Raw genomic sequence first — 26,415 nt, forward strand, 5'->3', positions numbered from 1 at the left:
ATCCTTTGCTTTAGTGAGAAGACTGAGTTAGCTTATTGAAGGCATAAAAGAGGGAGACTTCATCTTTTCTAGAAAGTGGGCTGTGACAGGCAAGATATTTGGTAGGAAATGCACCACTGGCCCACACATGCACGTTGCTGGATATCCTTTGCTTTAGTGAGAAGACTGAGTTAGCTTATTGAAGGCATAAAAGAGGGAGACTTCATCTTTTCTAGAAAGTGGGCTGTGACAGGCAAGATATTTGGTAGGAAATGCACCACTGGCCCACACATGCACGTTGCTGGATATCCTTTGCTTTAGTGAGAAGACTGAGTTAGCTTATTGAAGGCATAAAAGAGGGAGACTTCATCTTTTCTAGAAAGTGGGCTGTGACAGGCAAGATATTTGGTAGGAAATGACTAAACAATCTAGAGATAGGGTGCTAAAATACGCCAACAATGAAGAAAAAAGGAGTTTCATGATCATGAAAAAAGGTGGCCAAGTAGTTGGCTTGTTCCCACAAGCAAAAGTAGAAATGCTTGCTTGAAACACAGTGGAGATATTTCAGCTAGTTACCTCTCATACTGAAAGTTTAGCTAAGATTTCTATGACCAATCTGAGGAGGCAAAATGTATTCAACAACACCTATGTCTGAAATGGTGTCTCACAGCGAGTGTTTCCTTTACAGTCCCTAATGAGAGTTAGCAAACACCGCCTACAAAAAGATGATTTTAACACGAGGGAAACAATGCACACCTACCAATTTCTTCCATTTGTGTCAGACTTTCTTCCAAAGCGAATGAAAGATGGTCTTGAACACTCGCAGCCTCTAATGAACAGGTGTTGGGAGAACATATCTGTAACTAGGAATTTTGGACAGGAATTTGAAAAGACTCTAGCAATTCAGTAAAAGTAGGATGCCGTGACCGGATTCGAACCAGGGTTGCTGCGGCCACAACGCAGGGTACTAACCACTATACGACCACAGCAAGTGACTCGAGCCAGGTAGGAGTCGAACCTACAATCTTGTGATCCGTAGTCAGACGCGTTATCCATTGCGCCACTGGCCCACACATGCATGCTGCTGGATATCCTTTGCTTTAGTGAGAAGACTGAGTCAGCTTATTGAAGGCATAAAAGAGGGAGACTTCATCTTTTCTAGAAAGTGGGCTGTGACAGGCAAGATATTTGGTAGGAAATGACTAAACAATCTAGAGATAGGGTGCTAAAATACGCCAACAATGAAGAAAAAAGGAGTTTCATGATCATGAAAAAAGGTGGCCAAGTAGTTGGCTTGTTCCCACAAGCAAAAGTAGAAATGCTTGCTTGAAAGTACAGTGGACATATTTCAGCTAGTTACCTCTCATACTGAAAGTTTAGCTAAGATTTCTATGACCAATCTGAGGAGGCAAAATGTATTCAACAACACCTATGTCTGAAATGGTGTCTCACAGCGAGTGTATCCTTTACAGTCCCTAATGAGAGTTAGCAAACACCGCCTACAAAAAGATGATTTTAACACGAGGGAAACCATGCACACCTACCAATGTCTTCCATTTGTGTCAGACTTTCTTCCAAAGCGAATGAAAGATGGTCTTGAACACTCGCAGCCTCTAATGAACAGGTGTTGGGAGAACATATCTGTAACAAGGAATTTTGGACAGGAGTTTGAAAAGACTCTAGCAATTCAGTAAAAGTCGGATGCCGTGACCCGGATTCGAACCGGGGTTGCTGCGGCCACAACGCAGAGTACTAACCACTATACGATCACGGCAAGGGCCTTGAGCCAGGTAGAAGTCGAACCTACAATCTTCTGATCCGTAGTCAGACGCGTTATCCATTGCGCCACTGGCCCACACATGAATGTTTTTGGATATCCTTTGCTTAAGTGAGAAGACTGAGTTAGCTTATTGAAGGCATAAAAGAGGGAGACTTCATCTTTTCTAGAAAGTGGGCTGTGACAGGCAAGATATTTGGTAGGAAATGACTAAACAATCTAGAGATAGGGTGCTAAAATACGCCAACAATGAAGAAAAAAGGAGTTTCATGATCATGAAAAAAGGTGGCCAAGTAGTTGGCTTGTTCCCACAAGCAAAAGTAGAAATGCTTGCTTGAAAGTACAGTGGACATATTTCAGCTAGTTACCTCTCATACTGAAAGTTTAGCTAAGATTTCTATGACCAATCTGAGGAGGCAAAATGTATTCAACAACACCTATGTCTGAAATGGTGTCTCACAGCGAGTGTATCCTTTACAGTCCCTAATGAGAGTTAGCAAACACCGCCTACAAAAAGATGATTTTAACACGAGGGAAACCATGCACACCTACCAATGTCTTCCATTTGTGTCAGACTTTCTTCCAAAGCGAATGAAAGATGGTCTTGAACACTCGCAGCCTCTAATGAACAGGTGTTGGGAGAACATATCTGTAACAAGGAATTTTGGACAGGAGTTTGAAAAGACTCTAGCAATTCAGTAAAAGTCGGATGCCGTGACCCGGATTCGAACCGGGGTTGCTGCGGCCACAACGCAGAGTACTAACCACTATACGATCACGGCAAGGGACTTGAGCCAGGTAGGAGTCGAACCTACAACCTTCTGATCCGTAGTCAGACGCGTTATCCATTGCACCACTGGCCCACACATGAATGTTGTTGGATATCCTTTGCTTAAGTGAGAAGACTGAGTTAGCTTATTGAAGGCATAAAAGAGGGAGACTTCATCTTTTCTAGAAAGTGGGCTGTGACAGGCAAGATATTTGGTAGGAAATGCACCACTGGCCCACACATGCACGTTGCTGGATATCCTTTGCTTTGCACGTTATCCATTGCGCCACTGGCCCACACATGCACATTGCCGGATATCCTTTGCTTTAGTGAGAAGACTGAGTTAGCTTATTGAAGGCATAAAAGAGGGAGACTTCATCTTTTCTAGAAAGTGGGCTGTGACAGGCAAGATATTTGGTAGGAAATGCACCACTGGCCCACACATGCACGTTGCTGGATATCCTTTGCTTTAGTGAGAAGACTGAGTTAGCTTATTGAAGGCATAAAAGAGGGAGACTTCATCTTTTCTAGAAAGTGGGCTGTGACAGGCAAGATATTTGGTAGGAAATGCACCACTGGCCCACACATGCACGTTGCTGGATATCCTTTGCTTTAGTGAGAAGACTGAGTTAGCTTATTGAAGGCATAAAAGAGGGAGACTTCATCTTTTCTAGAAAGTGGGCTGTGACAGGCAAGATATTTGGTAGGAAATGACTAAACAATCTAGAGATAGGGTGCTAAAATACGCCAACAATGAAGAAAAAAGGAGTTTCATGATCATGAAAAAAGGTGGCCAAGTAGTTGGCTTGTTCCCACAAGCAAAAGTAGAAATGCTTGTTTGAAACACAGTGGAGATATTTCAGCTAGTTACCTCTCATACTGAAAGTTTAGCTAAGATTTCTATGACCAATCTGAGAAGTCAAAATGTATTCAACAACACCTATGTCTGAAATGGTGTCTTACAGCGAGTGTTTCCTTTACAGTCCCTAATGAGAGTTAGCAAACACCGCCTACAAAAAGATGATTTTAACACGAGGGAAACCATGCACACCTACCAATTTCTTCCATTTGTGTCAGACTTTCTTCCAAAGCGAATAAAAGATGGTCTTGAACACTCGCAGCCTCTAATGAACAGGTGTTGGGAGAACATATCTGTAACAAGGAATTTTGGACAGGAGTTTGAAAAGACTCTAGCAATTCAGTAAAAGTAGGATGCTGTGACCCGGATTCGAACCGGGGTTGCTGCAGCCACAACGCAGAGTACTAACTACTATACGATCACGGCAAGTCACTCGAGCCAGGTAGGAGTCGAACCTACAATCTTCTGATCCGTAGTCAGACGCGTTATCCATTGCGCCACTGGCCCACACATGAACATTGCTGGATATCCTTTGCTTTAGTGAGAAGACTGAGTTAGCTTATTGAAGGCATAAAAGAGGGAGACTTCATCTTTTCTAGAAAGTGGGCTGTGACAGGCAAGATATTTGGTAGGAAATGCATCACTGGCCCACACATGCACGTTGCTGGATATCCTTTGCTTTGCACGTTATCCATTGCGCCACTGGCCCACACATGCACATTGCTGGATATCCTTTGCTTTAGTGAGAAGACTGAGTTAGCTTATTGAAGGCATAAAAGAGGGAGACTTCATCTTTTCTAGAAAGTGGGCTGTGACAGGCAAGATATTTGGTAGGAAATTACTAAACAATCTAGAGATAGGGTGCTAAAATACGCCAACAATGAAGAAAAAAAGGAGTTTCATGGTCATGAAAAAAGGTGGCCAAGTAGTTGGCTTGTTCCCACAAGCAAAAGTAGAAATGCTTGCTTGAAAGCACAGTTGAGATATTTCAGCTAGTTACCTCTCATACTGAAAGTTTAGCTAAGATTTCTATGACCAATCTGAGGAGGCAAAATGTATTTAACAACACCTATGTCTGAAATGGTTTCTCACAGCGAGTGTTTCCTTTACAGTCCCTAATGAGAGTTAGCAAACACCGCCTACAAAAAGATGATTTTAACATGAGGGAAACCATGCACACCTACCAATGTCTTCCATTTGTGTCAGACTTTCTTCCAAAGCGAATGAAAGATGGTCTTGAACACTCGCAGCCTCTAATGAACAGGTGTTGGGAGAACATATCTGTAACAAGGAATTTTGGACAGGAGTTTGAAAAGACTCTAGCAATTCAGTGAAAAAAGGGTGCCGTGACCTGGATTTGAACTGGGGTTGCTGCGGCCACAACGCAGAGTACTAACCACTATACGATCACAGCAAGTGACTCGAGCCAGGTAGGAGTTGAACCTACAATGTTCCGATCCATAGTCAGACGCGTTATCCATTGCGCCACTGGCCCACAAATGCGCGTTGTTAGATATCCTTTGCTTTAGTGAGAAGACTGAGTTAGCTTATTGAAGGCATAAAAGAGGGAGACTTCATCTTTTCTAGAAAGTGGGCTGTGACAGGCAAGATATTTGGTAGGAAACGCACCACTGGCCCACACATGCACGTTGCTGGATATCCTTTGCTTTGCACGTTATCCATTGCGCCACTGGCCCACACATGCACATTGCTGGATATCCTTTGCTTTAGTGAGAAGACTGAGTTAGCTTATTGAAGGCATAAAAGAGGGAGACTTCATCTTTTCTAGAAAGTGGGCTGTGACAGGAGATATTTGGTAGGAAATGCACCACTGGCCCACACATGCATGCTGCTGGATATCCTTTGCTTTAGTGAGAAGACTGAGTCAGCTTATTGAAGGCATAAAAGAGGGAGACTTCATCTTTTCTAGAAAGTGGGCTGTGACAGGCAAGATATTTGGTAGGAAATGACTAAACAATCTAGAGATAGGGTGCTAAAATACGCCAACAATGAAGAAAAAAGGAGTTTCATGATCATGAAAAAAGGTGGCCAAGTAGTTGGCTTGTTCCCACAAGCAAAAGTAGAAATGCTTGCTTGAAAGTACAGTGGACATATTTCAGCTAGTTACCTCTCATACTGAAAGTTTAGCTAAGATTTCTATGACCAATCTGAGGAGGCAAAATGTATTCAACAACACCTATGTCTGAAATGGTGTCTCACAGCGAGTGTATCCTTTACAGTCCCTAATGAGAGTTAGCAAACACCGCCTACAAAAAGATGATTTTAACACGAGGGAAACCATGCACACCTACCAATGTCTTCCATTTGTGTCAGACTTTCTTCCAAAGCGAATGAAAGATGGTCTTGAACACTCGCAGCCTCTAATGAACAGGTGTTGGGAGAACATATCTGTAACAAGGAATTTTGGACAGGAGTAAAATTCAGTAAAAGTCGGATGCCGTGACCCGGATTCGAACCGGGGTTGCTGCGGCCACAACGCAGAGTACTAACCACTATACGATCACAGCAAGGGACTTGAGCCAGGTAGGAGTCGAACCTACAATCTTCTGATCCGTAGTCAGACGCGTTATCCATTGCGCCACTGGCCCACACATGAATGTTGTTGGATATCCTTTGCTTAAGTGAGAAGACTGAGTTAGCTTATTGAAGGCATAAAAGAGGGAGACTTCATCTTTTCTAGAAAGTGGGCTGTGACAGGCAAGATATTTGGTAGGAAATGCACCACTGGCCCACACATGCACGTTGCTGGATATCCTTTGCTTTGCACGTTATCCATTGCGCCACTGGCCCACACATGCACATTGCTGGATATCCTTTGCTTTAGTGAGAAGACTGAGTTAGCTTATTGAAGGCATAAAAGAGGGAGACTTCATCTTTTCTAGAAAGTGGGCTGTGACAGGCAAGATATTTGGTAGGAAATGCACCACTGGCCCACACATGCACGTTGCTGGATATCCTTTGCTTTAGTGAGAAGACTGAGTTAGCTTATTGAAGGCATAAAAGAGGGAGACTTCATCTTTTCTAGAAAGTGGGCTGTGACAGGCAAGATATTTGGTAGGAAATGACTAAACAATCTAGAGATAGGGTGCTAAAATACGCCAACAATGAAGAAAAAAGGAGTTTCATGATCATGAAAAAAGGTGGCCAAGTAGTTGGCTTGTTCCCACAAGCAAAAGTAGAAATGCTTGCTTGAAACACAGTGGAGATATTTCAGCTAGTTACCTCTCATACTGAAAGTTTAGCTAAGATTTCTATGACCAATCTGAGGAGGCAAAATGTATTCAACAACACCTATGTCTGAAATGGTGTCTCACAGCGAGTGTATCCTTTACAGTCCCTAATGAGAGTTAGCAAACACCGCCTACAAAAAGATGATTTTAACACGAGGGAAACCATGCACACCTACCAATGTCTTCCATTTGTGTCAGACTTTCTTCCAAAGCGAATGAAAGATGGTCTTGAACACTCGCAGCCTCTAATGAACAGGTGTTGGGAGAACATATCTGTAACAAGTAATTTTGGACAGGAGTTTGAAAAGACTCTAGCAATTCAGTAAAAGTAGGATGCCGTGACCCGGATTCGAACGGGGGTTGCTACGGCCACAACGCAGAGTACTAACCACTATACGATCACGGCAAGTGACTTGAGCCAGGTAGGAGTCGAACCTACAATCTTCTGATCCGTAGTCAGACGCGTTATCCATTGCGCCACTGGCCCACACATGAATGTTGTTGGATATCCTTTGCTTAAGTGAGAAGACTGAGTCAGCTTATTGAAGGCATAAAAGAGGGAGACTTCATCTTTTCTAGAAAGTGGGCTGTGACAGGCAAGATATTTGGTAGGAAATGCACCACTGGCCCACACATGCACGTTGCTGGATATCCTTTGCTTTGCACGTTATCCATTGCGCCACTGGCCCACACATGCACATTGCTGGATATCCTTTGCTTTAGTGAGAAGACTGAGTTAGCTTATTGAAGGCATAAAAGAGGGAGACTTCATCTTTTCTAGAAAGTGGGCTGTGACAGGCAAGATATTTGGTAGGAAATGCACCACTGGCCCACACATGCACGTTGCTGGATATCCTTTGCTTTAGTGAGAAGACTGAGTTAGCTTATTGAAGGCATAAAAGAGGGAGACTTCATCTTTTCTAGAAAGTGAGCTGTGACAGGCAAGATATTTGGTAGGAAATGCACCACTGGCCCACACATGCACGTTGCTGGATATCCTTTGCTTTAGTGAGAAGACTGAGTTAGCTTATTGAAGGCATAAAAGAGGGAGACTTCATCTTTTCTAGAAAGTGGGCTGTGACAGGCAAGATATTTGGTAGGAAATGCACCACTGGCCCACACATGCACGTTGCTGGATATCCTTTGCTTTGCACGTTATCCATTGCGCCACTGGCCCACACATGCACATTGCTGGATATCCTTTGCTTTAGTGAGAAGACTGAGTTAGCTTATTGAAGGCATAAAAGAGGGAGACTTCATCTTTTCTAGAAAGTGGGCTGTGACAGGCAAGATATTTGGTAGGAAATGCACCACTGGCCCACACATGCACGTTGCTGGATATCCTTTGCTTTAGTGAGAAGACTGAGTTAGCTTATTGAAGGCATAAAAGAGGGAGACTTCATCTTTTCTAGAAAGTGGGCTGTGACAGGCAAGATATTTGGTAGGAAATGCACCACTGGCCCACACATGCACGTTGCTGGATATCCTTTGCTTTGCACGTTATCCATTGCGCCACTGGCCCACACATGCACATTGCTGGATATCCTTTGCTTTAGTGAGAAGACTGAGTTAGCTTATTGAAGGCATAAAAGAGGGAGACTTCATCTTTTCTAGAAAGTGGGCTGTGACAGGCAAGATATTTGGTAGGAAATGCACCACTGGCCCACACATGCACGTTGCTGGATATCCTTTGCTTTAGTGAGAAGACTGAGTTAGCTTATTGAAGGCATAAAAGAGGGAGACTTCATCTTTTCTAGAAAGTGGGCTGTGACAGGCAAGATATTTGGTAGGAAATGACTAAACAATCTAGAGATAGGGTGCTAAAATACGCCAACAATGAAGAAAAAAGGAGTTTCATGATCATGAAAAAAGGTGGCCAAGTAGTTGGCTTGTTCCCACAAGCAAAAGTAGAAATGCTTGCTTGAAACACAGTGGAGATATTTCAGCTAGTTACCTCTCATACTGAAAGTTTAGCTAAGATTTCTATGACCAATCTGAGGAGGCAAAATGTATTCAACAACACCTATGTCTGAAATGGTTTCTCACAGCGAGTGTTTCCTTTACAGTCCCTAATGAGAGTTAGCAAACACCGCCTACAAAAAGATGATTTTAACACGAGGGAAACCATGCACACCTACCAATGTCTTCCATTTGTGTCAGACTTTCTTCCAAAGCGAATGAAAGATGGTCTTGAACACTCGCAGCCTCTAATGAACAGGTGTTGGGAGAACATATCTGTAACAAGAAATTTTGGACAGGAGTTTGAAAAGACTCTAGCAATTCAGTGAAAGTAGGATGCCGTGACCCGGATTCGAACCGGGGTTGCTGCGGCCACAACGCAGAGTACTAACCACTATACGATCACGGCAAGTGACTTGAGCCAGGTAGGAGTCGAACCTACAATCTTCTGATCCGTAGTCAGACACGTTATCCATTGCGCCACTGGCCCACACATGTACGTTGCTGGATATCCTTTGCTTTAGTGAGAAGACTGAGTTAGCTTATTGAAGGCATAAAAGAGGGAGACTTCATCTTTTCTAGAAAGTGGGCTGTGACAGGCAAGATATTTGGTAGGAAATGACTAAACAATCTAGAGATAGGGTGCTAAAATACTCCAACAATGAAGAAAAAAAGGAGTTTCATGATCATGAAAAAAGGTGGCCAAGTAGTTGGCTTGTTCCCACAAGCAAAAGTAGAAATGCTTGCTTGAAAGCACAGTGGAGATATTTCAGCTAGTTACCTCTCATACTGAAAGTTTAGCTAAGATTTCTATGACCAATCTGAGAAGTCAAAATGTATTCAACAACACCTATGTCTGAAATGGTGTCTCACAGCGAGTGTTTCCTTTACAGTCCCTAATGAGAGTTAGCAAACACCGCCTACAAAAAGATAATTTTAACACGAGGGAAACCATGCACACCTACCAATTTTTTCCATTTGTGTCAGACTTTCTTCCAAAGCGAATGAAAGATGGTCTTGAACACTCGCAGCCTCTAATGAACAGGTGTTGGGAGAACATATCAGTAACAAGGAATTTTGGACAGGAGTTTGAAAAGACTCTAGCAATTCAGTGAAAATAGGATGCCGTGACCTGGATTTGAACCGGGGTTGCTGCAGCCACAACGCAGAGTACTAACCACTATACGATCACAGCAAGTGACTCGAGCCAGGTAGGAGTTGAACCTACAATCTTCTGATCTGTAGTCAGATGCGGTATACATTGCGCCACTGGCCCACACTTGCATGTGGCTAGATATCCTTTGCTTTAGTGAGAAGACTGAGTTAGCTTATTGAAGGCATAAAAGAGGGAGACTTCATCTTTTCTAGAAAGTGGGCTGTGACAGGCAAGATATTTGGTAGGAAATGCACCACTGGCCCACACATGCACGTTGCTGGATATCCTTTGCTTTGCACGTTATCCATTGCGCCACTGGCCCACACATGCACATTGCTGGATATCCTTTGCTTTAGTGAGAAGACTGAGTTAGCTTATTGAAGGCATAAAAGAGGGAGACTTCATCTTTTCTAGAAAGTGGGCTGTGACAGGCAAGATATTTGGTAGGAAATGCACCACTGGCCCACACATGCACGTTGCTGGATATCCTTTGCTTTAGTGAGAAGACTGAGTTAGCTTATTGAAGGCATAAAAGAGGGAGACTTCATCTTTTCTAGAAAGTGGGCTGTGACAGGCAAGATATTTGGTAGGGAATGCACCACTGGCCCACACATGCACGTTGCTGGATATCCTTTGCTTTGCACGTTATCCATTGCGCCACTGGCCCACACATGCACATTGCTGGATATCCTTTGCTTTAGTGAGAAGACTGAGTTAGCTTATTGAAGGCATAAAAGAGGGAGACTTCATCTTTTCTAGAAAGTAGGCTGTGACAGGCAAGATATTTGGTAGGAAATGACTAAACAATCTAGAGATAGGGTGCTAAAATACGCCAACAATGAAGAAAAAAGGAGTTTCATGATCATGAAAAAAGGTGGCCAAGTAGTTGGCTTGTTCCCACAAGCAAAAGTAGAAATGCTTGCTTGAAAGCACAGTGGAGATATTTCAGCTAGTTACCTCTCATACTGAAAGTTTAGCTAAGATTTCTATGACCAATCTGAGGAGGCAAAATGTATTCAACAACACCTATGTCTGAAATGGTGTCTCACAGCGAGTGTTTCCTTTACAGTCCCTAATCAGAGTTAGCAAACACCGCCTACAAAAAGATGATTTTAACACGAGGGAAACCATGCACACCTACCAATTTCTTCCATTTGTGTCAGACTTTCTTCCAAAGCGAATGAAAGATGGTCTTGAACACTCGCAGCCTCTAATGAACAGGTGTTGGGAGAACATATCTGTAACAAGGAATTTTGGACAGGAGTTTGAAAAGACTCTAGCAATTCAGTAAAAGTAGGATGCCGTGACCCGGATTCGAACCGGGTTTGCTGCGGCCACAACGCAGAGTACTAACCACTATACGATCACGGTAAGTGACTCGAGCCAGGTAGGAGTCGAACCTACAATCTTCTGATCCGTAGTCAGACGCGTTATCCGTTGCGCCACTGGCCCACACATGCACGCTGTTGGATATCCTTTGCTTTAGTGAGAAGACTGAGTTAGCTTATTGAAGGCATAAAAGAGGGAGACTTCATCTTTTCTAGAAAGTGGGCTGTGACAGGCAAGATATTTGGTAGGAAATGACTAAACAATCTAGAGATAGGGTGCTAAAATACGCCAACAATGAAGAAAAAAAGGAGTTTCATGATCATGAAAAAAGGTGGCCTAGTAGTTGGGTTGTTCCCACAAGCAAAAGTAGAAATGCTTGCTTGAAAGCACAGTGGAGATATTTCAGCTAGTTACCTCTCATACTGAAAGTTTAGCTAAGATTTCTATGACCAATCTGAGAAGTCAAAATGTATTCAACAACACCTATGTCTGAAATGGTGTCTCACAGCGAGTGTTTCCTTTACAGTCCCTAATGAGAGTTAGCAAACACCGCCTACAAAAAGATGATTTTAACACGAGGGAAACCATGCACACCTACCAATTTCTTCCATTTGTGTCAGACTTTTTTCCAAAGCGAATGAAAGATGTTCTTGAACACTCGCAGCCTCTAATGAACAGGTGTTGGGAGAACATATCTGTAACAAGGAATTTTGGACAGGAGTTTGAAAAGACTCTAGCAATTCAGTAAAAGTAGGATGCCGTGACCCGGATTCGAACCGGGTTTGCTGCGGCCACAACGCAGAGTACTAACCACTATACGATCACGGTAAGTGACTCGAGCCAGGTAGGAGTCGAACCTACAATCTTCTGATCCGTAGTCAGACGCGTTATCCATTGCGCCACTGGCCCACACATGCATGTTGTTGGATATCCTTTGCTTTAGTGAGAAGACTGAGTTAGCTTATTGAATGCATAAAAGAGGGAGACTTCATCTTTTCTAGAAAGTGGGCTGTGACAGGCAAGATATTTGGTAGGAAATGCACCACTGGCCCACACATGCACGTTGCTGGATATCCTTTGCTTTGCACGTTATCCATTGCGCCACTGGCCCACACATGCACATTGCTGGATATCCTTTGCTTTAGTGAGAAGACTGAGTTAGCTTATTGAAGGCATAAAAGAGGGAGACTTCATCTTTTCTAGAAAGTGGGCTGGACAGGCAAGATATTTGGTAGGAAATGACTAAACAATCTAGAGATAGGGTGCTAAAATACGCCAACAATGAAGAAAAAAGGAGTTTCATGATCATGAAAAAAGGTGGCCAAGTAGTTGGCTTGTTCCCACAAGCAAAAGTAGAAATGCTTGCTTGAAAGCACAGTGGAGATATTTCAGCTAGTTACCTCTCATACTGAAAGTTTAGCTAAGATTTCTATGACCAATCTGAGGAGGCAAAATGTATTCAACAACACCTATGTCTGAAATGGTGTCTCACAGCGAGTGTTTCCTTTACAGTCCCTAATGAGAGTTAGCAAACACCGCCTACAAAAAGATGATTTTAACATGAGGGAAACCATGCACACCTACCAATGTCTTCCATTTGTGTCAGACTTTCTTCCAAAGCGAATGAAAAATGGTCTTGAACACTCGCAGCCTCTAATGAACAGGTGTTGGGAGAACATATCTGTAACAAGGAATTTTGGACAGGAGTTTGAAAAGACTCTAGCAATTCAGTAAAAGTAGGATGCCGTGACCCGGATTCAAACCGGGGTTGCTGCGGCCACAACGCAGAGTACTAACCACTATACGATCACAGCAAGTGACTCGAGCCAGGTAGGAGTCGAACCTACAATCTTCTGATCCGTAGTCAGACGCGTTATCCATTGCGCCACTGGCCCACACATGAATGTTGCTGGATATCCTTTGCTTTAGTGAGAAGACTGAGTTAGCTTATTGAAGGCATAAAAGTGGGAGACTTCATCTTTTCTAGAAAGTGGGCTGTGACAGGCAAGATATTTGGTAGGAAATGACTAAACAATCTAGAGATAGGGTGCTAAAATACGCCAACAATGAAGAAAAAAGGAGTTTCATGATCATGAAAAAAGGTGGCCAAGTAGTTGGCTTGATCCCACAAGCAAAAGGAAAGGTAGAAATGCTTGCTTAAAAGCACAGTGGAGATATTTCAGCTAGTTACCTCTCATACTGAAAGTTTAGCTAAGATTTCTATGACCAATCTGAGGAGGCAAAATGTATTCAACAACACCTATGTCTGAAATGGTGTCTCACAGCAAGTGTTTCCTTTACAGTACCTAATGAGAGTTAGCAAACACCGCCTACAAAAATATGATTTTAACACGAGGGAAACCATGCACACCTACCAATTTCTTCCATTTGTGGATTTCTTCCATTTGGAGACTTCATCTTTTCTAGAAAGTGGGCTGTGACAGGCAAGATATTTGGTAGGAAATGACTAAACAATCTAGAGATAGGGTGCTAAAATACGCCAACAATGAAGAAAAAAAGGAGTTTCATGATCACGGAAAAAGGTGGCCAAGTAGTTGGCTTGTTCCCACAAGCAAAAGGAAAGGTAGAAATGCTTGCTTGAAAGCACAGTGGAGATATTTCAGCTAGTTACCTCTCATACTGAAAGTTTAGCTAAGATTTTTATGACCAATCTGAGGAGGCAAAATGTATTCAACAACACCTATGTCTGAAATGGTGTCTCACAGCGAGTGTTTCCTTTACAGTCCCTAATGAGAGTTAGGAAACACCTACTACAAAAAGGTGTTTTAACACGAGGGAAACCAAGCACACCTACCAATATCTTCCATTTGTGTCAGACTTTCTTCCAAAGCGAATGAAAGATGGACTTGAACACTCGCAGCCTCTAATGAATGAACAGGTGTAGGGAGAACATATCCGTAACAAGGAATTTTGGACAGTAGTTTGAAAAGACTCTAGCAATTCAGGAAAAGTAGAATGCCGTGACCGGATTCGAAATGGGGTTGCTGCGGCCACAATGCAGAGTACTAACCACTATATGATCACAGCAAGCAACTCAAGCCAGGTAGGAGTCGAACCTACAATCTCCTGATCCGCAGTCAGAAGCGTTACCCGTTGCGCCACTGGCCCACACATGCATGCTGCTGGATATCCTTTGCTTTAGTGAGAAGACTGAGTTAGCTTATTGAAGGCATAAAAGAAAGGTAGAAATGCTTGCTTGAAAACACAGTGGAGATATTTCAGCTAGTTACCTCTCATACTGAAAGTTTAGCTAAGATTTCTATGACCAATCTGAGAAGTCAAAATGTATTCAACAACACCTATGTCTGAAATGGTGTCTCACAGCGAGTGTTTCCCACACATGAATGTTGCTGGATATCCTTTGCTTTAGTGAGAAGACTGAGTTAGCTTATTGAAGGCATAAAAGTGGGAGACTTCATCTTTTCTAGAAAGTGGGCTGTGACAGGCAAGATATTTGGTAGGAAATGACTAAACAATCTAGAGATAGGGTGCTAAAATACGCCAACAATGAAGAAAAAAGGAGTTTCATGATCATGAAAAAAGGTGGCCAAGTAGTTGGCTTGATCCCACAAGCAAAAGGAAAGGTAGAAATGCTTGCTTAAAAGCACAGTGGAGATATTTCAGCTAGTTACCTCTCATACTGAAAGTTTAGCTAAGATTTCTATGACCAATCTGAGGAGGCAAAATGTATTCAACAACACCTATGTCTGAAATGGTGTCTCACAGCAAGTGTTTCCTTTACAGTACCTAATGAGAGTTAGCAAACACCGCCTACAAAAATATGATTTTAACACGAGGGAAACCATGCACACCTACCAATTTCTTCCATTTGTGGATTTCTTCCATTTGGAGACTTCATCTTTTCTAGAAAGTGGGCTGTGACAGGCAAGATATTTGGTAGGAAATGACTAAACAATCTAGAGATAGGGTGCTAAAATACGCCAACAATGAAGAAAAAAAGGAGTTTCATGATCACGGAAAAAGGTGGCCAAGTAGTTGGCTTGTTCCCACAAGCAAAAGGAAAGGTAGAAATGCTTGCTTGAAAGCACAGTGGAGATATTTCAGCTAGTTACCTCTCATACTGAAAGTTTAGCTAAGATTTTTATGACCAATCTGAGGAGGCAAAATGTATTCAACAACACCTATGTCTGAAATGGTGTCTCACAGCGAGTGTTTCCTTTACAGTCCCTAATGAGAGTTAGGAAACACCTACTACAAAAAGGTGTTTTAACACGAGGGAAACCAAGCACACCTACCAATATCTTCCATTTGTGTCAGACTTTCTTCCAAAGCGAATGAAAGATGGACTTGAACACTCGCAGCCTCTAATGAATGAACAGGTGTAGGGAGAACATATCCGTAACAAGGAATTTTGGACAGTAGTTTGAAAAGACTCTAGCAATTCAGGAAAAGTAGAATGCCGTGACCGGATTCGAAATGGGGTTGCTGCGGCCACAATGCAGAGTACTAACCACTATATGATCACAGCAAGCAACTCAAGCCAGGTAGGAGTCGAACCTACAATCTCCTGATCCGCAGTCAGAAGCGTTACCCGTTGCGCCACTGGCCCACACATGCATGCTGCTGGATATCCTTTGCTTTAGTGAGAAGACTGAGTTAGCTTATTGAAGGCATAAAAGAAAGGTAGAAATGCTTGCTTGAAAACACAGTGGAGATATTTCAGCTAGTTACCTCTCATACTGAAAGTTTAGCTAAGATTTCTATGACCAATCTGAGAAGTCAAAATGTATTCAACAACACCTATGTCTGAAATGGTGTCTCACAGCGAGTGTTTCCCACACATGAATGTTGCTGGATATCCTTTGCTTTAGTGAGAAGACTGAGTTAGCTTATTGAAGGCATAAAAGTGGGAGACTTCATCTTTTCTAGAAAGTGGGCTGTGACAGGCAAGATATTTGGTAGGAAATGACTAAACAATCTAGAGATAGGGTGCTAAAATACGCCAACAATGAAGAAAAAAGGAGTTTCATGATCATGAAAAAAGGTGGCCAAGTAGTTGGCTTGATCCCACAAGCAAAAGGAAAGGTAGAAATGCTTGCTTAAAAGCACAGTGGAGATATTTCAGCTAGTTACCTCTCATACTGAAAGTTTAGCTAAGATTTCTATGACCAATCTGAGGAGGCAAAATGTATTCAACAACACCTATGTCTGAAATGGTGTCTCACAGCGAGTGTTTCCTTTACAGTACCTAATGAGAGTTAGCAAACACCGCCTACAAAAATATGATTTTAACACGAGGGAAACCATGCACACCTACCAATTTCTTCTTCTTCCATTTGTGTCAGACTTTCTTCCAAAGCGAATGAAAGATGGTCTTGAACACTCGCAGCCTCTAATGAACAGGTGTTGGGAGAACATATCTGTAACAAGGAATTTTGGACAGGAGTTTGAAAAGACTGTAACAATTCAGTAAGAGTAGGATGCCGTGACCCAGATTCGAACCTGGGTTGCTGCGGCCACAACGCAGAGTACTAACCACTACACGATCACAGCAAGTGACTCGAGCCAGGTAGGAGTCGAACCTACACTCTCCTGATCCGTAGTCAGACGCGTGATCCATTGCGCCACTGGCCCACACATGCACGTTGCTGGATATCCTTTGCTTTAGTGAGAAGACTGAGTCAGCTTATTGAAGGCATAAAAGAGGGAGACTTCATCTTTTCTAGAAAGTGGGCTGTGACAGGCAAGATATTTGGTAGGAAATGACTAAACAATCTAGAGATAGGGTGCTAAAATACGCCAACAATGAAGAAAAAAGGAGTTTCATGATCATGAAAAAAGGTGGCAAAGTAGTTGGCTTGTTCCCACAAGCAAAAGTAGAAATGCTTGCTTGAAAGCACAGTGGAGATATTTCAGCTAGTTACCTCTCATACTGAAAGTTTAGCTAAGATTTCTATGACCAATCTGAGGAGGCAAAATGTATTCAACAACACCTATGTCTGAAATGGTGTCTCACAGCGAGTGTTTCCTTTACAGTCCCTAATGAGAGTTAGCAAACACGCCTACAAAAAGATGATTTTAACACGAGGGAAACCATGCACACCTACCAATGTCTTCCATTTGTGTCAGACTTTCTTCCAAAGCGAATGAAAGATGGTCTTGAACACTCGCAGCCTCTAATGAACAGGTGTTGGGAGAACATATCTGTAACAAGGAATTTCGGACAGGAGTTTGAAAAGACTCTAGCAATTCAGTAAAAGTAGGATGCTGTGAGCCGGATTCGAACCGGGGTTGCTGCGGCGACAACGCAGAGTACTAACCACTATACGATCACGGCAAGTGACTCGAGCCAGGTAGGAGTCGAACCTACAATTTTCTGATCCGTAGTCAGACGCGTTATCCATTGCGCCACTGGTCCACACATGAATGTTGCTGGATATCCTTTGCTTTAGTGAGAAGACTGAGTTAGCTTATTGAAGGCATAAAAGAGGGAGACTTCATCTTTTCTAGAAAGTGGGCTGTGACAGGCAAGATATTTGGTAGGAAATGACTAAACAATCTAGAGATAGGGTGCTAAAATACGCCAACAATGAAGAAAAAAAGGAGTTTCATGATCATGAAAAAAGGGGGCCAATTAGTTGGCTTGTTCCCACAAGCAAAAGTAGAAATGCTTGCTTGAAAGCACAGTGGAGATATTTCAGCTAGTTACCTCTCATACTGAAAGTTTAGCTAAGATTTCTATGACCAATCTGAGGAGGCAAAATGTATTCAACAACACCTATGTCTGAAATGGTGTCTCACAGCGAGTGTTTCCTTTACAATCCCTAATGAGAGTTAGCAAACACCGCCTACAAAAAGATGATTTTAACACGAGGGAAACCATGCACACCTACCAATTTCTTCCATTTGTGTCAGACTTTCCTCCAAAGTGAATGAAAGATGGTCTTGAACACTCGCAGCCTCTAATGAACAGGTGTTGGGAGAACATATCTGTAACAAGGAATTTCGGACAGGAGTTTGAAAAGACTCTAGCAATTCAGTAAAAGTAGGATGCCGTGACCCGGATTCGAACTGGGGTTGCTGCGGCCACAACGCAGAGTACCAACCACTATACGATCACAGCAAGTGACTTGAGCCAGGTAGGAGTCGAACCTACAATCTTCTGATCCATAGTCAGATGCGTTATCCATTGCGCCACTGGCCCACACATAAACGTTGCTGGATATCCTTTGCTTTAGTGAGAAGACTGAGTTAGCTTATTGAAGGCATAAAAGAGGGAGACTTCATCTTTTCTAGAAAGTGGGCTGTGACAGGCAAGATATTTGGTAGGAAATGACTAAACAATCTAGAGATAGGGTGCTAAAATACGCCAACAATGAAGAAAAAAAGGAGTTTCATGATCATGAAAAAAGGTGGCCAAGTAGTTGGCTTGTTCCCACAAGCAAAAGTAGAAATGCTTGCTTGAAAGCACAGTGGAGATATTTCAGCTAGTTACCTCTCATACTGAAAGTTTAACTAAGATTTCTATGACCAATCTGAGGAGGCAAAATGTATTCAACAACACCTATGTCTGAAATGGTGTCTCACAGCGAGTGTTTCCTTACAGTCCCTAATGAGAGTTAGCAAACACCGCCTACAAAAAGATGATTTTAACACGAGGGAAACCATGCACACCTACCAATTTCTTCCATTTGTGTCAGACTTTCTTCCAAAGCGAATGAAAGATGGTCTTGAACACTCGCAGCCTCTAATGAACAGGTGTTGGGAGAACATATCTGTAACAAGGAATTTTGGACAAGAGTTTGAAAAGACTCTAGCAATTCAGTAAAAGTTGGATGCCGTGACCCGGATTCAAACCAGGGTTGCTGCGGCCACAACGCAGAGTACTAACCACTATACGATCACGGAAAGCGACTCGAACCTACAATCTTCTGATCCGTAGTCAGACGCGTTATCCATTGCGCCACTGGCCCACACATGCACGATGCTAGATATCCTTTACTTTAGTGAGAAGACTGAGTCAGCTTATTGAAGGCATAAAAGAGGGAGACTTCATCTTTTCTAGAAAGTGGGCTGTGACAGGCAAGATATTTGGTAGGAAATGACTAAACAATCTAGAGATAGGGTGCTAAAATACGCCAACAATGAAGAAAAAAAGGAGTTTCATGATCATGAAAAAAGGTGGCCTAGTAGTTGGCTTGTTCCCACAAGCAAAAGTAGAAATGCTTGCTTGAAAGCACAGTGGAGATATTTCAGCTAGTTACCTCTCATACTGAAAGTTTAGCTAAGATTTCTATGACCAATCTGAGAAGTCAAAATGTATTCAACAACACCTATGTCTGAAATGGTGTCTCACAGCGAGTGTTTCCTTTACAGTCCCTAATGAGAGTTAGCAAACACCGCCTACAAAAAGATGATTTTAACACGAGGGAAACCATGCACACCTACCAATTTCTTCCATTTGTGTCAGACTTTCTTCCAAAGCGAATGAAAGATGGTCTTGAACACTCGCAGCCTCTAATGAACAGGTGTTGGGAGAACATATCTGTAACAAGGAATTTTGGACAGGAGTTTGAAAAGACTCTAGCAATTCAGTAAAAGTAGGATGCCGTGACTCGGATTAGAACCGGGGTTGCTGCGGCCACAACGCAGAGTACTAACCACTATACGATCATGGAAAGCGACTCGAGTCAGGTAGGAGTTGATCCTGCAACCTCCTGATCTATAGTCAGACGCGTTATACATTGCGCCACTGGCCCACACATGCATTTTGCTGGATATCTTTTGCTTTAGTGAGAAGACTGAGTCAGCTTATTGACATAAAAGAGGGAGACTTCATCTTTTCTAGAAAGTGGGCTGTGACAGGCAAGATATTTGGTAGGAAATGACTAAACAATCTAGAGATAGGGTGCTAAAATACGCCAACAATGAAGAAAAAAGGAGTTTCATGATCATGAAAAAAGGTTGCCAAGTAGTTGGCTTGTTCCCACAAGCAAAAGTAGAAATGCTTGCTTGAAAGTACAGTGGAGATATTTTAGCTAGTTACCTCTCATACTGAAAGTTTAGCTAAGATTTCTATGACCAATCTGAGGAGGCAAAATGTATTCAACAACACCTATGTCTGAAATGGTGTCTCACAGCGAGTGTTTCCTTTACAGTCCCTAATGAGAGTTAGCAAACACCGCCTACAAAAAGATGATTTTAACACGAGGGAAACCATGCACACCTACCAATGTCTTCCATTTGTGTCAGACTTTCTTCCAAAGCGAATGAAAGATGGTCTTGAACACTCGCAGCCTCTAATGAACAGGTGTTGGGAGAACATATCTGTAACAAGGAATTTTGGACAGGAGTTTGAAAAGACTCTAGCAATTCAGTAAAAGTAGGATGCCGTGACCCGGATTCGAACCGGGGTTGCTGCGGCCACAACGCAGAGTACTAACCACTATACGATCACGGCAAGTGACTCGAGCCAGGTAGGAGTCGAACCTACAATCTTCTGATCCGTAGTCAGACGCGTTATCCATTGCGCCACTGGCCCACACAAGAATGTTGTTGAATGTTTAGTGAGAAGACTGTGTTAGCTTATTGAAGGCATAAAAGAGGGAGACCATCTTTTCTAGAAAGTGGGCTGTGACAGGCAAGATATTTGGTAGGAAATGCACCACTGGCCCACACATGAACGTTGCTGGATATCCTTTGCTTTGCACGTTATCCATTGCGCCACTGGCCCACACATGCACATTGCTGGATATCCTTTGCTTTAGTGAGAAGACTGAGTTAGCTTATTGAAGGCATAAAAGAGGGAGACTTCATCTTTTCTAGAAAGTGGGCTGTGACAGGCAAGATATTTGGTAGGAAATGACTAAACAATCTAGAGATAGGGTGCTAAAATACGCCAACAATGAAGAAGAAAAAAGGAGTTTCATGATCATGAAAAAAGGTGGCCAAGTAGTTGGCTTGTTCCCACAAGCAAAAGTAGAAATGCTTGCTTGAAACACAGTGGAGATATTTCAGCTAGTTACCTCTCATACTGAAAGTTTAGCTAAGATTTCTATGACCAATCTGAGGAGGCAAAATGTATTCAACAACACCTATGTCTGAAATGGTTTCTCACAGCGAGTGTTTCCTTTACAGTCCCTAATGAGAGTTAGCAAACACCGCCTACAAAAAGATGATTTTAACACGAGGGAAACCATGCACACCTACCAATGTCTTCCATTTGTGTCAGACTTTCTTCCAAAGCGAATGAAAGATGGTCTTGAACACTCGCAGCCTCTAATGAACAGGTGTTGGGAGAACATATCTGTAACAAGGAATTTTGGACAGGAGTTTGAAAAGACTCTAGCAATTCAGTGAAAGTAAGATGCCGTGACCCGGATTCGAACCGGGGTTGCTGCGGCCACAACGCAGAGTAATAACCACTATACGACCACGGCAAGTGACTTGAGCCAGGTAGGAGTCGAACCTACAATCTTCTGATCCGTAGTCAGACGCGTTATCCATTGCGCCACTGGCCCACACATGAATGTTGCTGGATATCCTTTGCTTTAGTGAGAAGACTGAGTCAGCTTATTGAAGGCATAAAAGAGGGAGACTTCATCTTTTCTAGAAAGTGGGCTGTGACAGGCAAGATATTTGGTAGGAAATGACTAAACAATCTAGAGATAGGGTGCTAAAATACGCCAACAATGAAGAAAAAAGGAGTTTCATGATCATGAAAAAAGGTGGCCAAGTAGTTGGCTTGTTCCCACAAGCAAAAGTAGAAATGCTTGCTTGAAAGTACAGTGGAGATATTTTAGCTAGTTACCTCTCATACTGAAAGTTTAGCTAAGATTTCTATGACCAATCTGAGGAGGCAAAATTTATTCAACAACACCTATGTCTGAAATGGTGTCTCACAGCGAGTGTTTCCTTTACAGTCCCTAATGAGAGTTAGCAAACACCGCCTACAAAAAGATGATTTTAACATGAGGGAAACCATGCACACCTACCAATGTCTTCCATTTGTGTCAGACTTTCTTCCAAAGCGAATGAAAGATGGTCTTGAACACTCGCAGCCTCTAATGAACAGGTGTTGGGAGAACATATCTGTAACAAGGAATTTTGGACAGGAGTTTGAAAAGACTCTAGCAATTCAGTGAAAGTAAGATGCCGTGACCCGGATTCGAACCGGGGTTGCTGCGGCCACAACGCAGAGTACTAACCACTATACGATCACGGCAAGTGACTTGAGCCAGGTAGGAGTCAAACCTACAATCTTCTGATCTGTAGTCAGATGCGTTATCCATTGCGCCACTGGCCCACAAATGAATGTTGCTGGATATCCTTTGCTTTAGTGAGAAGACTGAGTTAGCTTATTGAAGGCATAAAAGAGGGAGACTTCATCTTTTCTAGAAAGTGGGCTGTGACAGGCAAGATATTTGGTAGGAAATGACTAAAGAATCTAGAGATAGGGTGCTAAAATACGCCAACAATGAAGAAAAAAGGAGTTTCATGATCATGAAAAAAGGTGGCCAAGTAGTTGGCTTGTTCCCACAAGCAAAAGTAGAAATGCTTGCTTGAAAGTACAGTGGAGATATTTTAGCTAGTTACCTCTCATACTGAAAGTTTAGCTAAGATTTCTATGACCAATCTGAGGAGGCAAAATGTATTCAACAACACCTATGTCTGAAATGGTGTCTCACAGCGAGTGTTTCCTTTACAGTCCCTAATGAGAGTTAGCAAACACCGCCTACAAAAAGATGATTTTAACACGAGGGAAACCATGCACACCTACCAATGTCTTCCATTTGTGTCAGACTTTCTTCCAAAGCGAATGAAAGATGGTCTTGAACACTCGCAGCCTCTAATGAACAGGTGTTGGGAGAACATATCTGTAACAAGGAATTTTGGACAGGAGTAAAATTCAGTAAAATTCGGATGCCGTGACCCGGATTCGAACCGGGGTTGCTGCGGCCACAACGCAGAGTACTAACCACTATACGATCACGGCAAGGGACTTGAGCCAGGTAGGAGTCGAACCTACAATCTTCTGATCCGTAGTCAGACGCGTTATCCATTGCGCCACTGGCCCACACATGAGTGTTGTTGGATATCCTTTGCTTAAGTGAGAAGACTGAGTTAGCTTATTGAAGGCATAAAAGAGGGAGACTTCATCTTTTCTAGAAAGTGGGCTGTGACAGGCAAGATATTTGGTAGGAAATGCACCACTGGCCCACACATGCACGTTGCTGGATATCCTTTGCTTTAGTGAGAAGACTGAGTTAGCTTATTGAAGGCATAAAAGAGGGAGACTTCATCTTTTCTAGAAAGTGGGCTGTGACAGGCAAGATATTTGGTAGGAAATGACTAAACAATCTAGAGATAGGGTGCTAAAATACGCCAACAATGAAGAAAAAAGGAGTTTCATGATCATGAAAAAAGGTGGCCAAGTAGTTGGCTTGTTCCCACAAGCAAAAGTAGAAATGCTTGCTTGAAACACAGTGGAGATATTTCAGCTAGTTACCTCTCATACTGAAAGTTTAGCTAAGATTTCTATGACCAATCTGAGGAGGCAAAATGTATTCAACAACACCTATGTCTGAAATGGTGTCTCACAGCGAGTGTATCCTTTACAGTCCCTAATGAGAGTTAGCAAACACCGCCTACAAAAAGATGATTTTAACACGAGGGAAACCATGCACACCTACCAATGTCTTCCATTTGTGTCAGACTTTCTTCCAAAGCGAATGAAAGATGGTCTTGAACACTCGCAGCCTCTAATGAACAGGTGTTGGGAGAACATATCTGTAACAAGGAATTTTGGACAGGAGTTTGAAAAGACTCTAGCAATTCAGTAAAAGTAGGATGCCGTGACCCGGATTCGAACGGGGGTTGCTACGGCCACAACGCAGAGTACTAACCACTATACGATCACGGCAAGTGACTTGAGCCAGGTAGGAGTCGAACCTACAATCTTCTGATCCGTAGTCAGACGCGTTATCCATTGCGCCACTGGCCCACACATGAATGTTGTTGGATATCCTTTGCTTAAGTGAGAAGACTGAGTCAGCTTATTGAAGGCATAAAAGAGGGAGACTTCATCTTTTCTAGAAAGTGGGCTGTGACAGGCAAGATATTTGGTAGGAAATGCACCACTGGCCCACACATGCACGTTGCTGGATATCCTTTGCTTTAGTGAGAAGACTGAGTTAGCTTATTGAAGGCATAAAAGAGGGAGACTTCATCTTTTCTAGAAAGTGGGCTGTGACAGGCAAGATATTTGGTAGGGAATGCACCACTGGCCCACACATGCACGTTGCTGGATATCCTTTGCTTTGCACGTTATCCATTGCGCCACTGGCCCACACATGCACATTGCTGGATATCCTTTGCTTTAGTGAGAAGACTGAGTTAGCTTATTGAAGGCATAAAAGAGGGAGACTTCATCTTTTCTAGAAAGTGGGCTGTGACAGGCAAGATATTTGGTAGGAAATGCACCACTGGCCCACACATGCACGTTGCTGGATATCCTTTGCTTTAGTGAGAAGACTGAGTTAGCTTATTGAAGGCATAAAAGAGGGAGACTTCATCTTTTCTAGAAAGTGGGCTGTGACAGGCAAGATATTTGGTAGGAAATGCACCACTGGCCCACACATGCACGTTGCTGGATATCCTTTGCTTTAGTGAGAAGACTGAGTTAGCTTATTGAAGGCATAAAAGAGGGAGACTTCATCTTTTCTAGAAAGTGGGCTGTGACAGGCAAGATATTTGGTAGGAAATGCACCACTGGCCCACACATGCACGTTGCTGGATATCCTTTGCTTTGCACGTTATCCATTGCGCCACTGGCCCACACATGCACATTGCTGGATATCCTTTGCTTTAGTGAGAAGACTGAGTTAGCTTATTGAAGGCATAAAAGAGGGAGACTTCATCTTTTCTAGAAAGTGGGCTGTGACAGGCAAGATATTTGGTAGGAAATGCACCACTGGCCCACACATGCACGTTGCTGGATATCCTTTGCTTTAGTGAGAAGACTGAGTTAGCTTATTGAAGGCATAAAAGAGGGAGACTTCATCTTTTCTAGAAAGTGGGCTGTGACAGGCAAGATATTTGGTAGGAAATGCACCACTGGCCCACACATGCACGTTGCTGGATATCCTTTGCTTTGCACGTTATCCATTGCGCCACTGGCCCACACATGCACATTGCTGGATATCCTTTGCTTTAGTGAGAAGACTGAGTTAGCTTATTGAAGGCATAAAAGAGGGAGACTTCATCTTTTCTAGAAAGTGGGCTGTGACAGGCAAGATATTTGGTAGGAAATGCACCACTGGCCCACACATGCACGTTGCTGGATATCCTTTGCTTTAGTGAGAAGACTGAGTTAGCTTATTGAAGGCATAAAAGAGGGAGACTTCATCTTTTCTAGAAAGTGGGCTGTGACAGGCAAGATATTTGGTAGGAAATGACTAAACAATCTAGAGATAGGGTGCTAAAATACGCCAACAATGAAGAAAAAAGGAGTTTCATGATCATGAAAAAAGGTGGCCAAGTAGTTGGCTTGTTCCCACAAGCAAAAGTAGAAATGCTTGCTTGAAACACAGTGGAGATATTTCAGCTAGTTACCTCTCATACTGAAAGTTTAGCTAAGATTTCTATGACCAATCTGAGGAGGCAAAATGTATTCAACAACACCTATGTCTGAAATGGTTTCTCACAGCGAGTGTTTCCTTTACAGTCCCTAATGAGAGTTAGCAAACACCGCCTACAAAAAGATGATTTTAACACGAGGGAAACCATGCACACCTACCAATGTCTTCCATTTGTGTCAGACTTTCTTCCAAAGCGAATGAAAGATGGTCTTGAACACTCGCAGCCTCTAATGAACAGGTGTTGGGAGAACATATCTGTAACAAGAAATTTTGGACAGGAGTTTGAAAAGACTCTAGCAATTCAGTAAAAGTAGGATGCCGTGACCCGGATTCGAACCGGGGTTGCTGCGGCCACAACGGAGAGTACTAACCACTATACGATCACGGCAAGTGACTTGAGCCAGGTAGGAGTCGAACCTACAATCTTCTGATCCGTAGTCAGACGCGTTATCCATTGCGCCACTGGCCCACACATGTACGTTGCTGGATATCCTTTGCTTTAGTGAGAAGACTGAGTTAGCTTATTGAAGGCATAAAAGAGGGAGACTTCATCTTTTCTAGAAAGTGGGCTGTGACAGGCAAGATATTTGGTAGGAAATGACTAAACAATCTAGAGATAGGGTGCTAAAATACTCCAACAATGAAGAAAAAAAGGAGTTTCATGATCATGAAAAAAGGTGGCCAAGTAGTTGGCTTGTTCCCACAAGCAAAAGTA

General features: G+C 42.8%; 30 non-coding genes across 30 annotated transcripts; all 30 read right to left on the bottom strand.

Annotated features, from left to right (window-relative positions):
* Nucleotides 1–976: 976 nt before the first annotated feature.
* TRNAR-ACG (transfer RNA arginine (anticodon ACG)) lies at nucleotides 977–1,049 on the bottom strand. Its single transcript has one exon. It is a non-coding gene; the product is annotated as a tRNA-Arg (tRNA).
* A 632-nt stretch (nucleotides 1,050–1,681) lies between these two features.
* Nucleotides 1,682–1,753, bottom strand: TRNAH-GUG (transfer RNA histidin (anticodon GUG)). Its single transcript has one exon. It is a non-coding gene; the product is annotated as a tRNA-His (tRNA).
* An 8-nt stretch (nucleotides 1,754–1,761) lies between these two features.
* On the bottom strand, nucleotides 1,762–1,834 carry TRNAR-ACG (transfer RNA arginine (anticodon ACG)). The gene has a single exon. It is a non-coding gene; the product is annotated as a tRNA-Arg (tRNA).
* Nucleotides 1,835–2,466: 632 nt separating this feature from the next.
* On the bottom strand, nucleotides 2,467–2,538 carry TRNAH-GUG (transfer RNA histidin (anticodon GUG)). Its single transcript has one exon. It is a non-coding gene; the product is annotated as a tRNA-His (tRNA).
* An 8-nt stretch (nucleotides 2,539–2,546) lies between these two features.
* Nucleotides 2,547–2,619, bottom strand: TRNAR-ACG (transfer RNA arginine (anticodon ACG)). The gene has a single exon. It is a non-coding gene; the product is annotated as a tRNA-Arg (tRNA).
* A 1,199-nt stretch (nucleotides 2,620–3,818) lies between these two features.
* On the bottom strand, nucleotides 3,819–3,891 carry TRNAR-ACG (transfer RNA arginine (anticodon ACG)). Its single transcript has one exon. It is a non-coding gene; the product is annotated as a tRNA-Arg (tRNA).
* A 915-nt stretch (nucleotides 3,892–4,806) lies between these two features.
* Nucleotides 4,807–4,879, bottom strand: TRNAH-AUG (transfer RNA histidin (anticodon AUG)). The gene has a single exon. It is a non-coding gene; the product is annotated as a tRNA-His (tRNA).
* Nucleotides 4,880–5,840: 961 nt separating this feature from the next.
* On the bottom strand, nucleotides 5,841–5,912 carry TRNAH-GUG (transfer RNA histidin (anticodon GUG)). Its single transcript has one exon. It is a non-coding gene; the product is annotated as a tRNA-His (tRNA).
* Nucleotides 5,913–5,920: 8 nt separating this feature from the next.
* TRNAR-ACG (transfer RNA arginine (anticodon ACG)) lies at nucleotides 5,921–5,993 on the bottom strand. Its single transcript has one exon. It is a non-coding gene; the product is annotated as a tRNA-Arg (tRNA).
* A 1,056-nt stretch (nucleotides 5,994–7,049) lies between these two features.
* TRNAR-ACG (transfer RNA arginine (anticodon ACG)) lies at nucleotides 7,050–7,122 on the bottom strand. The gene has a single exon. It is a non-coding gene; the product is annotated as a tRNA-Arg (tRNA).
* A 1,809-nt stretch (nucleotides 7,123–8,931) lies between these two features.
* TRNAH-GUG (transfer RNA histidin (anticodon GUG)) lies at nucleotides 8,932–9,003 on the bottom strand. Its single transcript has one exon. It is a non-coding gene; the product is annotated as a tRNA-His (tRNA).
* Nucleotides 9,004–9,011: 8 nt separating this feature from the next.
* Nucleotides 9,012–9,084, bottom strand: TRNAR-ACG (transfer RNA arginine (anticodon ACG)). Its single transcript has one exon. It is a non-coding gene; the product is annotated as a tRNA-Arg (tRNA).
* Nucleotides 9,085–11,129: 2,045 nt separating this feature from the next.
* On the bottom strand, nucleotides 11,130–11,202 carry TRNAR-ACG (transfer RNA arginine (anticodon ACG)). The gene has a single exon. It is a non-coding gene; the product is annotated as a tRNA-Arg (tRNA).
* A 713-nt stretch (nucleotides 11,203–11,915) lies between these two features.
* On the bottom strand, nucleotides 11,916–11,988 carry TRNAR-ACG (transfer RNA arginine (anticodon ACG)). The gene has a single exon. It is a non-coding gene; the product is annotated as a tRNA-Arg (tRNA).
* A 913-nt stretch (nucleotides 11,989–12,901) lies between these two features.
* On the bottom strand, nucleotides 12,902–12,974 carry TRNAR-ACG (transfer RNA arginine (anticodon ACG)). Its single transcript has one exon. It is a non-coding gene; the product is annotated as a tRNA-Arg (tRNA).
* A 1,161-nt stretch (nucleotides 12,975–14,135) lies between these two features.
* On the bottom strand, nucleotides 14,136–14,208 carry TRNAR-GCG (transfer RNA arginine (anticodon GCG)). Its single transcript has one exon. It is a non-coding gene; the product is annotated as a tRNA-Arg (tRNA).
* Nucleotides 14,209–15,597: 1,389 nt separating this feature from the next.
* On the bottom strand, nucleotides 15,598–15,670 carry TRNAR-GCG (transfer RNA arginine (anticodon GCG)). Its single transcript has one exon. It is a non-coding gene; the product is annotated as a tRNA-Arg (tRNA).
* A 952-nt stretch (nucleotides 15,671–16,622) lies between these two features.
* On the bottom strand, nucleotides 16,623–16,695 carry TRNAR-ACG (transfer RNA arginine (anticodon ACG)). Its single transcript has one exon. It is a non-coding gene; the product is annotated as a tRNA-Arg (tRNA).
* Nucleotides 16,696–17,406: 711 nt separating this feature from the next.
* On the bottom strand, nucleotides 17,407–17,479 carry TRNAR-ACG (transfer RNA arginine (anticodon ACG)). The gene has a single exon. It is a non-coding gene; the product is annotated as a tRNA-Arg (tRNA).
* A 713-nt stretch (nucleotides 17,480–18,192) lies between these two features.
* TRNAH-AUG (transfer RNA histidin (anticodon AUG)) lies at nucleotides 18,193–18,265 on the bottom strand. The gene has a single exon. It is a non-coding gene; the product is annotated as a tRNA-His (tRNA).
* A 2,184-nt stretch (nucleotides 18,266–20,449) lies between these two features.
* Nucleotides 20,450–20,521, bottom strand: TRNAH-GUG (transfer RNA histidin (anticodon GUG)). Its single transcript has one exon. It is a non-coding gene; the product is annotated as a tRNA-His (tRNA).
* An 8-nt stretch (nucleotides 20,522–20,529) lies between these two features.
* On the bottom strand, nucleotides 20,530–20,602 carry TRNAR-ACG (transfer RNA arginine (anticodon ACG)). Its single transcript has one exon. It is a non-coding gene; the product is annotated as a tRNA-Arg (tRNA).
* An 826-nt stretch (nucleotides 20,603–21,428) lies between these two features.
* TRNAH-GUG (transfer RNA histidin (anticodon GUG)) lies at nucleotides 21,429–21,500 on the bottom strand. Its single transcript has one exon. It is a non-coding gene; the product is annotated as a tRNA-His (tRNA).
* Nucleotides 21,501–21,508: 8 nt separating this feature from the next.
* On the bottom strand, nucleotides 21,509–21,581 carry TRNAR-ACG (transfer RNA arginine (anticodon ACG)). Its single transcript has one exon. It is a non-coding gene; the product is annotated as a tRNA-Arg (tRNA).
* A 632-nt stretch (nucleotides 21,582–22,213) lies between these two features.
* TRNAH-GUG (transfer RNA histidin (anticodon GUG)) lies at nucleotides 22,214–22,285 on the bottom strand. Its single transcript has one exon. It is a non-coding gene; the product is annotated as a tRNA-His (tRNA).
* An 8-nt stretch (nucleotides 22,286–22,293) lies between these two features.
* Nucleotides 22,294–22,366, bottom strand: TRNAC-ACA (transfer RNA cysteine (anticodon ACA)). Its single transcript has one exon. It is a non-coding gene; the product is annotated as a tRNA-Cys (tRNA).
* A 618-nt stretch (nucleotides 22,367–22,984) lies between these two features.
* Nucleotides 22,985–23,056, bottom strand: TRNAH-GUG (transfer RNA histidin (anticodon GUG)). The gene has a single exon. It is a non-coding gene; the product is annotated as a tRNA-His (tRNA).
* An 8-nt stretch (nucleotides 23,057–23,064) lies between these two features.
* Nucleotides 23,065–23,137, bottom strand: TRNAR-ACG (transfer RNA arginine (anticodon ACG)). Its single transcript has one exon. It is a non-coding gene; the product is annotated as a tRNA-Arg (tRNA).
* Nucleotides 23,138–23,991: 854 nt separating this feature from the next.
* On the bottom strand, nucleotides 23,992–24,064 carry TRNAR-ACG (transfer RNA arginine (anticodon ACG)). Its single transcript has one exon. It is a non-coding gene; the product is annotated as a tRNA-Arg (tRNA).
* Nucleotides 24,065–26,096: 2,032 nt separating this feature from the next.
* TRNAR-ACG (transfer RNA arginine (anticodon ACG)) lies at nucleotides 26,097–26,169 on the bottom strand. The gene has a single exon. It is a non-coding gene; the product is annotated as a tRNA-Arg (tRNA).
* Nucleotides 26,170–26,415: the final 246 nt, after the last annotated feature.

The sequence above is a fragment of the Sceloporus occidentalis genome, unplaced genomic scaffold (assembly GCF_023333645.1).
Source record: "Sceloporus occidentalis isolate IW3139 unplaced genomic scaffold, rSceOcc1.0.p SCAF_174, whole genome shotgun sequence".
Classification (NCBI taxonomy): Eukaryota; Metazoa; Chordata; class Lepidosauria; order Squamata; family Phrynosomatidae; genus Sceloporus; species Sceloporus occidentalis.